This window comes from Bos grunniens, chromosome 12 (assembly GCF_055505025.1).
Source record: "Bos grunniens cultivar Pamir isolate PY7600 chromosome 12, Bosgru_T2T1.0, whole genome shotgun sequence".
NCBI lineage: Eukaryota > Metazoa > Chordata > Mammalia > Artiodactyla > Bovidae > Bos > Bos grunniens.
This window is the reverse complement of record NC_141176.1, coordinates 42,770,069-42,783,003: the sequence shown is the minus strand read 5'-3', so window position 1 is coordinate 42,783,003 and position 12,935 is coordinate 42,770,069.

The window sequence follows — 12,935 nt, the reverse complement described above, 5'->3', positions numbered from 1 at the left end:
GATATTTTGTCCTGATATCACTGCTGACCTGGGCAGTTTCCAGAGACTGGTGAGGACATACAAAATATTGAAGAGGGCTCTCCAAACTGGGATGCAGTGTCCTTTGCCTAGGTCTAAGGACAATATTTCCTCCAAGTCTCAGTCATTTTCCAAACACTGTGGGTGCTGAATTGAGTGACACTTGGCCTTCCACATGCCTACTGTAATGAGGGCTGATGATTCCACAATCATGGTGAGATGGAATAAGAGTAGCAGACACTGAAGTTTCTATCCTTTTCAGAGACCAAAGTGAAGTTAAATTACCGACGTTCTGACCAAAACATAGAAAAATCCAACTCATGTGTTGCAACATTTACAAACACAGCATGGTCAAAAGATTTGTCAGATTTACAGACTGGGGGCAGGAGGATAAGGGGACCACAGAGGATGAGATGGCTGGATGGCATCACTGACTCAATGGACGTGAGTCTGAGTGAACTCACAGAGTTTGTGATGGACAGGGAGGCCTGGCGTGCTACGATTCATGGGGTCGCAGAGTCGGACACGACTGAGTGACTGAACTGAACTGAACTGATGCTAGCAACCAGGACACCCTGACTCAATGGAGATCCTGACAGGATTCATAAGACTTGCATCTGATAAATCTGTTGGGAGAGAAGTCTCTACTCATCTGTGGCATTCTTCTACAATGCCACTGGACATTTGTTCTGAATTACCTTTACAAGGATACATGCATTAATAGTGAGCAGTCTTGAAGGATAGGGATAGTATTTTTACTTGCTTTTCTGTACATTTCTTTTCTTCTTTTTAATAAAAGAACCCCCTGATTCTGTATAGAGAAAAACATGGTGCCTCAGAAGTGCTTTATACTTTTTATCCTTTTTTTCTTGCCAGTGGAAAACAAAACAACATAAAAGAAAGCAAAACTTTTTCTCTCTGTATAGCACTCAGAAAATGTGCTTCTCTGTTCTTGTCCATGCCCCCTACATTTGAAAGCTTTCTCTAATTTAACCTCAAGTTCCCTACAAACACTACATACAGGGATATGTACTGTAACCTCTCAGTTTTTTTTTTTTTCCATTAAAACTACATTTTCTTCTGTGACTGCTGACAAAGACTCTAGATAGCAATAACAAAGATAATCAAAAATAGAAATATAAATATTATCAGTTTTTTGCATTACAGGCATTGTTACAAATATTTTGGTAATTAATTGCCACATTTATATCACCACAATAACCTTATGAAGTAAATGTTATAAATAGAGGTGCATTTAATTCATGGATTATATAAATAAGGAATAAGGATTTTGGACAACTTCACTGTTATTATTGTATCACACTTTTGTTTTTTAACAATATCTTTATCCCTTCATTCTACGTCTGAATATATGATGTGTCATCTTTTGAGGAAGTTGAAATATCACTTTAAGATTGGCAGTGCTTTCTGCTCCAGTATATTGATTCGGCTTCTGATAGCCTGCAAGATGTAGACAGAAGCTGGTTTCATCCCCTAGAGTGCTAACACTCTAATTTGAATAATAAATGTTGCATGAAAAAAAAAAAAAAAACAAAAACGTAAATTTTAATATATGTTGGAGAAAAAGATTCCTTGTTTTATCCATTTGTGGAAACCTCAGAAACAAAAAGTAAACCCTAAATTCTATATTTTCATGTTATATAACTTATATCATGATTCTTTGAGATTGAGTTCTACAGATCAAAAGTGGAGCATCTAAATAAAGTAATATGCCAATGGCAAATAAGAATTAATTGACAAAGTAGTATTTCCATCTAGCAAAGTTTGACATCAAACTGAGTATTTTTTCCTAATATAATATACAGCATGGAGATAATAACACCTAATTATGCAATGGCAACCCACTCCAGTACTCTTGGCTGGAAAATCCCATGGACGGAGGAGCCTGGTAGGCTGCAGTCCATGGGGTCGCAAAGAGTCAGACACGACTAAGCAATTTCACTTTCACTTTTCACTTTCATGCATCAGAGAAGGAAATGGCAACCCACTCCACTGTTTTTGCCTGGAGGATCCCAGGGACTGCGGAGCCTGGTGGGCTGCCCTCTGTGGGGTCGCACTGAGTCGGACACAACTGAAGCGACTTAGCAGCAGCAGCAGCAGCATGCTATATATAAATATATAATATAAACTTATACATATGTAAGGACTTCCCTGATGGCTTAGATGGTAAAGCGTGTCTACAGTGCGGAAGACCTGGGTTCAATCCCTGGGTCTCGAAGATTCCCTGCAGAAAGAAATGGCACCCCACTCCAGTACTCTTGGCTAGAAAATCCCATGGACGGAGGAGCCTGGTGTCCATGGAGTCACAAAGAGTCGGACACGACTGAGCTACTTCACTTTTACTTTATACATATGTAATAAGACATTTTAAAAACTGTTACATTGGGCTAATTGTGAAAACCCAGTAACTGTGGATTTTTCTGCAATCTGGATATTACCAAAAATATTTTAGAGTATGCAGTAAAATTTTGTGTTTGCACAGATAACGTTAGGTGGCTGAGTAACCTGCACATTATAATATAGAAAACATATGGACCAATAAGCCAGAATAGGTAGACCAGAAATATGCCCATACTTAAAACATGGATTAAATTTTGACAAAGGTGTTAAGTCACCGGGGAGGAGTATGCTAGTATTTCAACAGGAGGTGATAAATATTAGATATCCATGTATTAAAACAATAAACTTCAAACCTTACTGCATGCCATATGCACAATGTCACTGCAGATGGTGACTGCAGCCATGAAATTAAAAGACGCTTACTCCCTGAAAGGAAAGTTATGACCAACCTAGACAGTATATTCAAAAGCAGAGACATTACTTTGCCAACAAAGGTCCGTCTAGTCAAGGCTATGGTTTTTCCTGTAGTCATGTATGGATGTGAGACTTGGACTGTGAAGAAAGCTGAGTGCCGAAGAATTGATGCTTTTAAACTGTGGTGTTGGAGAAGACTCTTGAGAGTCCCTTGGACTGCAAGGAGATCCAACCAGTCCATTCTGAAGGAGATCAGCCCTGGGTGTTCTTTGGAAGGAATGATGCTAAAGCTGAAACTCCAGTACTTTGGCCACCTCATGCGAAGAGTTGACTGATTGGAAAAGACTCTGATGCTGGGAGGGATTGGGGTCAGGAGGAGAAGGGGATGACAGAAGATGAGACGGCTGGATGGCATCACTGACTCAATGGGCTTGAGTTTGAGTGAACTCCGGGAGTTGGTGATGGACGATGTGCTGCAATTCATGGGGTCGCAAAGAGTCGGACACGACTGAGCGACTGAACTGAACTGATACACAATGTAATTTAATGTGGATACTATACCTAAATGAAGGCCTAAAATTGTAAACCTTCCCCAAAATAATCATAGGAGATCTTTGTGATGTGATGTTATATTGGGCAAAAATTTATCAGATATGAAAAAAGCCATAATTTTTAAAGATAAATTGTATTTCATTAAGTATTTAAAGTTATATTTATTAAAGACCTTTTTAAGGTAGTCAAAGAGTAAGCCACAGATTGAAATATTTGTAAATCATGTGCTGATAAAATTCTTCTACCCAGAACATTAAGTTAAAAATAAATATTATCTATGTATATCTATCTATCTATCTATATCAAATGTGAAAAAAAATCTCTACATGATCAGCAATTAGGGAAACAAATTAAGACCACAATGATATACTAATGCTCAGGAACTTCAGTGGCTAAAATTAAAATGATAATATCAAATGACAGAGATGTGGGAGAGCTGGAACTTAGCTACATTGCTGCTAGGAATGGAAATGTTATGGCAATTTTGTGGGAAAAATATCACTATGTGCATATAATGCTCTGTATTTAGCTTTGCTGCTGCTGCTGCTAAGTCACTTCAGCCATGTCCAAGCTCTGTGTGACCCCATAAATGGCAGCCCACCGGGCTCCCCAGTCCTGGGAATTCTCCAGGCAAGAATACTGGAATGGGTTGCCATTTCCTTCTCCAATGCATAAAAGTGAAAAGTGAAAGTGAAGTTGCTCAGTTGTGTCCAAGTCTTTGCGACACCATGGACTGTAGCCTACCAGGTTCATTCCAGGCAAGAATACTGGAGTGAGTTGCCATTTCATTCTCCAGGAGATCTTCCCAACCTAGAGAGTGAACCCAGATCTCCCGCATAGTAGGCAGACGTTTTACCTTCTGAGGCACCAGACAGCGGTGTGAGAACTCAAGTTCAATTCTCTTAGTAAATTTAAATTATTCAATCTAGTACAATAACTATAGTCAACATCTTATACTTTAGCTACTCAGACCTTATTCATCTTATAACTGAAAGTTTGAGACCTTTTCTCCTCCTTATTACAAAACATCCAGACCCTGACAACCTCACAATTGCCATTCTACTCTTTTACTATGTTTCTATATGTTCAACTTTTGTTTTTAGATTCAACATTTAAGTGATACTATACAGTATTTGTCTTCCCTGCTTAGCTTAGTTCACTTAGCATAATGCCCTCTGGGTTCATCTGTGCTGTTGCAAATGGGAGTATTTCCTTCTTAAGACAATGATATTGTAATGTATGTGTATCTCCTTTATTTGTTCATCCATCAGTAGACAATTGTTTCCATATTCGGCTATTGTGAACAATGCTGCATTATTAACATGGGAGTACTGATATCTCTTCAAAATAATTATTCCATTTCCTTTGTATACCTATAATATCTTTCAAAATTACATAATTTAAAAATCATCTAATGTGGTTCTCCTCATCTTACTCACCCTTATTATAAGATATCCTGGGACTTTCAAAGACTGATTTGTTTTTCCTCTTATATGTCTCTGTACTTGCTGCCTCCCACCATTATTACTCGTCTCCTTTTTCTCTCACTAACATCCTAATCTTTCATGGATATGCATAAATGTTACTCTACCCATCAGGAGAGGATGCTAAAACTAATTTTCCTTTGTCCTTCTTTCATTACTCATTACAATGGATTGCATGACTTCATCACGTGCTTTTCTTGCCTGTGAGATTGAATATATGCCAAGGACAAAGAGCATGACTTACTCTCCTTTGACTTTTTCTTAATTCCTATCACATTGCTGACACATAATAGTGTTCCATAAATATCTATTGAATAATTGAACACAATGACTTATTTGAATGCCTTGCTATAGTCATTTTTCTAAAGCCTGGAGGGGAAATGAATGAACAAAGATACATTCAAGATTTTTACTAGATTTTTAAAAGTACTGGGATACTAAATATTAAATCATCTCCCTGAACAGAAAGAGTGACAATAGATTTCAAGAGTTTAATTTAGCATTATGTATTAGAAGAATCAGACATCAATGTATTTGGAAATTCTCTCTCTGGCTATGATGAAGGAAAAATTGCACTTAGAATACTTAAATGTGTATATATAAAATTCATTTGGTATTTTCATTAAAGTTACAAATATAATTTTATGAACCAATTTTTCAACATACTATAATGTAAAATGTAAAATATATTAAAGAACCTGCTGAATGATGTCATAGGTGTTTTATCAAAATACTGAAAGTTGAATACATTCAAACAAATCAAATGACAATAGAGTTTGATTATTAAGGAGTAAATTATTTGAAAATATAAAACACCTAGAAGAGTAAAATGACCTAAATACAATTAACTTATTTTATTTATCCATTAAAAATATTTAGGAATACCTACTATTTTTCACTTGAACTAAGTATTGGTGATAAATTATTAAAGAATCAGAAATACACTCTGTCCTTGTAAGGATAAAGCTTTATTAAGAAAATAAATATGGTATCAAAAATGACTCAAATATATTTTTAGAGTTAAATGTTGATTTTGAGTTATGAAACAACCACATCCTTCAAATTAAGTTCTACTTTAGGACATAAAACACAAAGCAAGCTTTGAAAGTTATTCAATAATATCTTCACATTTATAAATTTAAATACATTTTCTAAAGACCCAAAGTTCATTGGTGTAAATACTGTGAAAAGTGAAACTGAAAGTGGCTCAGTTGTGTCCTACTCTTTGTGACCCCATGGACTGTGCAGTCCATGGAATTCTCCAGGCCAGGATACTAGAGTGGGTAGCCTTTCCCTTCTCCAGGGGATCTTCCCAATCCAGGGATGGAACCCAGGTCTCCTGCACTGCAGGTGGCATCTTTACCAGCTGAGATACCAGGGAAGCCCATAAATACTGTATCAGTTCAGTTCAGTTCAGTTCAGTCACTCAATCATGTCCGGCTCTTTGCTACCCCATGAATCACAGCACGCCAGGCCTCCCTGTCCATCACCAACTCCCAGAGTTCACTCAAACTCAAGCCCATCCAGTCGGTGATGCCATCCAGCCATCTCATCCTCTGTCATCCCCTTCTCCTCCTACCCCCAATCCCTTCCAGTATCAGAGTCTTTTCCAATGAGTCAACTCTTCGCATGAGGTGACCAAAGTACTGGAGTTTCAGCTTTAGCATCATTTCTTCCAAAGAACACCCAGGGCTGATCTCCTTTAGAATGGACTGGTTGGATCTCCTTGCAGTCCAATGGACTCTCAAGAGTCTTCTCCAACACTGCAGTTCAAAAGCATCAGTTCTTCGGTGCTCAGCTTTCTTCTCAGTCCAACTCTCACATCCATACTGTATACAGAAGCCATGCTGTGTGATTATGTTTTGGGCATTTACTTCTTCCATTAATCTATGCTTTAAGCCTTTCACAAATAGCACAGTAAGCAGTTGTAGTTTCACAGTAAGCCTTAAAAATCAGAAAGCATGATTACAATATTCTTATTTTTCAAAGTGAGTTTGGTTATTCTAGTGTTTTTGCCTTTGCAAATATAGTTAAAGTCATCTTGTATATATCTACACAAAATTTTATTTAGTAGTAGTAAATCTGTAGATTAATTTTGGGAAATCTGAAATGTTAAGTTTTCCAGTCCATGAATATAGTATGTATTTCTGTCTTCATTATCTTCATTAGTGTTTCATAGTTTTCAATATATAGAATCTGTATGTACTTGATACATTTATATTTCACCATTTCTTATTTTAGAGTTGCTGTTAGTGAATTAAAAAAAAAAAAAAAAAACTAGTCTTCCTTTAATTGTATTCTGTTTCTTTCTAGAAATGAAATTTGTTTTGTGTGTTGATGTGGTATCTTACAACATTGCTAAACTGATGTATTATACAATAGTTGTTTTATACAACTGATGTATTTTACCAGATTGTTAGTGTATGCACAATTTTTAGTGTTTTCTACAAAATAATCACATTCTATATAGTCAATCAGGTTCTATATAGACAACTTACAAATACAGAATACCTTATTTGTTCTTTTGTAATCTGTAATAATTTTACTTTGAATGTTTTTTTTTTAATTGCATTGTATAAGATATTCAGTATGATGCTGTATAGTCATGTGGAGAGTGGACATCCTCACTTGTTCTTAGTCTTAGTGAGAGAGCATTGCTTTTCATTAATGAGTATGTTAAGAAAGTTCCCTTACATTTTTAGTTTCCTGAGAGTTTTTTATTATGAATCAATGTTTTATTTTACTAAATAGTTTCTATACTAATTGATAAGATCATGTAGCTTTTCTTCTTTAGGCTTAATTAAACTGAAAGATTTCTGAATATTATTTCAGCCCAGAAATCTTGAGATAAAAACTTCTTGATCCTTCAGTGTATTATTCTATTTATATATTTCTAAGTATATGAGTTGTTAATGTTTTGCCAAGAATTTTACATCTACATTTATGAGAGATATTGTTCTATTCTTTCCCTCTCTCTCTTCCTTTTGGTATGCTTTTTTAATGATTTTGTTATCATTGTCATTCTGGCCTGATAAAATAATATAGATAATGTCCCTTCTTCTTATGTCTTCTACAAGATAATTTTACGGATTTTGTATTACTTCTTTTTTAATTTTAAAAACTGAATGAAATGAAACCAATGGATATAGACATTTCTAGAAACATTGAATTATTAATTTAATTAGTTTAATAATATAAGAATATGTATGTATATGTATGTGTACATGCTTAGTCATGTCCAACTCTTTGCAACCCCGTAGACTGTAGCCCTCCAGGCTCCTCAGTCCATGGAATTTTCCAGACAAGAATACTGGAGTGGGTTGCCTGCCCTCCTCCAGGGGATCTTCCCGACCCAGGGATAGAACCTGAGTCTTCTACGTCTCCTGCATTCTAGGCTGAGCCACTGCTGAAGCCCAATGTAAGAATGCTCACTTCATTTTATTTTATTTAGGGTAAATTTTGATAGCTTGTCATTTTAGGAAATTGATTCATTGATATGTTTTCAAATTTGTGGAAGTATTAGTAGAGTTCTCCTTTTGAATTTTTAATGACTGCAGGGTCTATAGTTATATCCTTTTCTTCATTTTTCCTACTGTCATTTCTGTCATCTTACTTTTCTGTGTGGGTGTTTGACTTGCTAGATGTTTATCAGCTTTATAAGTCTTTTCAAAGACTTGGTTTCTTTGATTTTTCTCTTTTTTTATGTCAGTGATTTTACTTTTGTCTTTTTATTTTACCAGTATATTTGATTTAGGATTATTTTGTTCATGTTTTCTCATTTCTTAAGAGAATTCTAAAGCCCTACTCCTTATCTGGTGTGAGAATGTAATCCTATGCATTCCCCACTAAGTATTGCTTTAGCTGCATCACATACATTTAGATATATATCAGTTTGTTCAGTCTGAAATAATTGTAAATTTTCCTTAAGACTTTTTCTGTGAGTTGTGGATTATTTAGAAGTATGATTTGTAATTTTCAAGTGATTGGAGATTTTCTTTTATTATTCAATTATTGACTTCTAGGTTAATTCCATAGCAAATACTTTGTATAATTATATTTTATTTATTTATGATTTGTTTTACAACCTAAATATAACCATTCTTGGTGAATGTTCAATGTACATCTGAAAGGAGAGTGTATTCTGCTATCTTTTGGGGATTTGCTCTGTACAGGTTGACTAAATTCAATTGGTTTATAGTGTTGATCAATTCTTTAATGTTTATGAAATTTGTATCTACTAACACTATTTATACTAACAGAGGAATGTTAAAACTCTTAGCTGTGATTGTGAGTTTTTCTGCATCTCTTTTAAGTCCTGTCGGTTTGTCAGTTTTGCTTAATCTATTTTGAAGCTCTATTGTTAGGTGCATTAACATTTTGGGTTTTTATTTCTTCCTGGTTAATTGACTGTTTTATCATTATTTGTGTCCCTCTTTAGTTGTGGTTTATTTGTGTCCCTCTTCAGTTGTGGTAATAAGCTTCTAGTTTATTTCTATACTATATTACACCAATATAGTAAATCAAGTGTTTGTGTGGTGTACTATTTCCTTTCTTTTAACTTTAGCCTGTGAGTTTTGTTATATTTAAAGCAAATTTCCCATAGACAAGCATAGACCTGTGTCTTTTTTACCCACTATGATACTTTTTTATTTTAATTGATTTTTATAATGATTCCTATTTAATATGATTATTGATTTGCTTGAGATTAGTTCTGTATTTTTAATATATGTTTTATTTGTTTGATTGGCTAATTTTTCTTTTCCTTCCTCTACTTTCCATTCCTCTCTTCTTCAGGGTTATGTGACTGCTTCTTATGCATGTTCTAAAAAGTTTCCATGAAACAGAAATAAATACATTAAAGTTAAGTAAAATAAATGAGAAATTAACAGTATCAAAACAAATAAAATTTAGTCATTTTGACACTGGAAGAAGACAGTTAAAATGAGGCTTGGCAAAGTTTTTGAAATCATAAGTCCTTAGCAAAATTGACACTACCTTTTTTGGGTGATACTGCCCAGGGATGGGGGAGCCTGGTGCACTGCCGTCTATGGGGTCGCACAGAGTCGGACACAACTGAAGCGACTTAGCAGCAGCAGCAGCAAAAAGTTAAATGGTGTGTTTTCAGTTCAGTTCAGTCACTCAGTCATGTCCGACCCTTTGTGACCCCATAGACTGCAGCTTGCCAGGCTTCCCTGTTCATCACCAACTCCTGGAGATTGCTCAAACTCATGTCCATCAAGTCATGGATGCCATCCAACCATTTCCTCCTCTGTCATCGCCTTCTCCTCCTGCTTTCAGTGTTTGCCAACATCAGGGTCATTTCCAATGAGTAAGTTCTTCATATCAGGGGGCCAAAGTATTTGAGGTTATTTTTAGTTCTCAAGATTAAGGGAAGTAAAACACAATATTTTTGCAGTATGAAGAGGCAAAAAGATTGTGTGTTTTGCTTCTCTTAATCTTGTGAGTGTATTTCAATAATATCCTGTTTCAAAAAATTTGATTTTGGCCTTCTATTTTTGTATACCACATATCTCAGGTATCATTCACAGAAATAAGCTCATCATTTTTATCTCATGTAACTAATTACTCTTAAACAAATTCATGACAATATTCTAAATGGCCAAATATAGTGAAAATATATATCAATTTACAAGGGACAAAGTGGTGGACAGTTGGGCTTCCAATGTGGTTAACTGTCATCTAGTTCATTCAGGGTTATTTTCGCTTGCAAAGTCAGTGTTCTGGATGGAATCTTCAGGCTCTATAGATTATAAATAATTACTGACTAAACATTCATTATTGCAGAATCTAAAATAAGTAAGCAATAAATAAATAAGTACAAAATAAGTAAGATGATTCATGGAATTTTTATTAAAAGCAGATCATTATCAAGTTTAAAGTTGAACTTTGCATACAAGATGAAGGATAACCATACCTCTTACTTTCCTAAACCAGAGGGAAATGTGGTTGATAGTTTTGGTGTATTGTAAAATATATATTATAAAGAATACAATTCAATGACATTTAGTTCCTTCATAATGTTGTTCACCTGTTTCACTGTCTAGTTCCAGAATATCTCCATCATTCCTTGTGCCTATTAAACAGTCACTAAAGGTATCAATTAAGTGTTCAATCCTCATTTCTCCCTTTAACCCCTGGTTTGGTAAGATCCCCTGAAGGAGGGAATGGCAACCCTCTCCAGTATTCTGGCCTGGAAAATCCCATGGGCAGAGGAACCTGGTGGATTATATCCATGTGGTCACAAACAGTCAGACATGACTGAAGAGACTGAACACACACACACACACACACACACACACCAGCCCTAGTCAATGACTAATTTGCTGTTTATCTCTATGGATTTGTCTTATTTGAATATCAACAACCTGAAATATGCAGATGATATAACTGTAATTGCAGAAATTGAATAGGAATTAAAGAGCCTCTTGAAGACAATGAAAGAAGAGAGTGAAAAAGCTGGTTTTTAAACACAACATTCAAGAAACTAAGATCATAGGATCTGGACCCATCACTTCATGGCAAACAGAAGGAGAAAAAGTAGAAGCAGTGTCAGATTTTCTTTTCTTGGGCTGCAAAATCACTGCAGATGATGACTGTAGTCATGAAAAGACTCTTGATCCTTGGAAGGAAAGCTATAACAAACCTAGACACACCTAGACATTTAAAAGCAGAGACACCACTTTGCCAACAAAGGCCCGTACAGTTGAAGTTATGGTTTTTGCAGTAGTTATGTATGGATGTGAATGTTGGACCATAAAGAAGGCCAAAGGCTGAAGAATTGCTGCTTTTGAATTGTGGTGCTGGAGAAGACTCTTGAGAGTCCTTTGGACTGCAAGGAGATCCAACCAGTCAATCCTAACGGAAATCCACCCTGACTATTCATTGGAAAGACTGATGCTGAATTGAAGCTCCAGTACTTTGGGGACCTGATGCAAAGAGCTGACTCATTGGAAAAGATCATAATGCTGGAAAAGATTGAGGGCAGGAAAAGAAAGAGGTTACAGAGATAAGATGGTTAGATAACATCATTGACTCAATGGAAATGAATTTGAACAAACTCCAGGAGTTAGTGGAGGACAGAGAAGCCTGGAATGTTACTGTCTGTGGGGTCAAAAACGGTCAGACTCAACTTCATGACTGAAAAACAACAAATGGCAAAGTATATTTTTCCCATTTTTAACTGGATAATTTATCCTTTTGATGTTAAATTTTCAAGTTTTATATATATTGCCAACAAAGGTCCATCTGGTCAAGGCTATGGTTTTACCAGTGGTCATGTATGGATGTGAGAGTTGGACTGTGAAGAAAGCTGAGTGCCAAAGAATCGATGCTTTTGAACTGTGGTGTTGGAGAATACTCTTGAGAGTCCCTTGGACGACAAGGATATTCAACGAGTGCATTCTAATAGAGATCAGTCCTGGGTGTTCTTTGGAAGGAATGATGCTAAAGCTGAAACTCCAGTACTTTGGCCACCTCATGCGAAGAGCTGACTCATTGGAAAAGACTCTGATGCTGAGAGGGATTGGGGGCAGGAGGAGAAGGGGACGACAGAAGATGAGATGGCTGGATGGCATCACTGACTCAATGGACATGGGTTTGGGTGAACTCTGGGAGTTGGTGATGGATAGGGAGGCCTGGAGTGTTGCAATTCATGGGGTCGCAAAGAGTCGGACATGACTGAACAACTGAACTGACCTAAACTAAAAAATTGTAACATTTATATATATATATATATATATATATATATATATACATACATACATATATAAATGGAATAAGCAAGAGAGTTCCAGAAAAACATCTATACCTGCTTTATTGACTATGCCAAAGACTTTGGATCACAATAAACTGTGGAAAATTCTGAAAGAGATGGGAATACCAGACCACTTGACCTGCCTTTTGAGAAATCTGTATGCAGGTCAGCAAGTAACAGTTAGAACTGGAAATGGAACAACAGACTGGTTCCAAATAGGGAAAGAAGTACATCAAAGCTGTATATTGTCACCCTGCTTATTTAACTTATATGTAGAGTACATCATGAGAAACACTGGGCTGGAAGAAACACAAGCTGGAGTCAAGATGCCG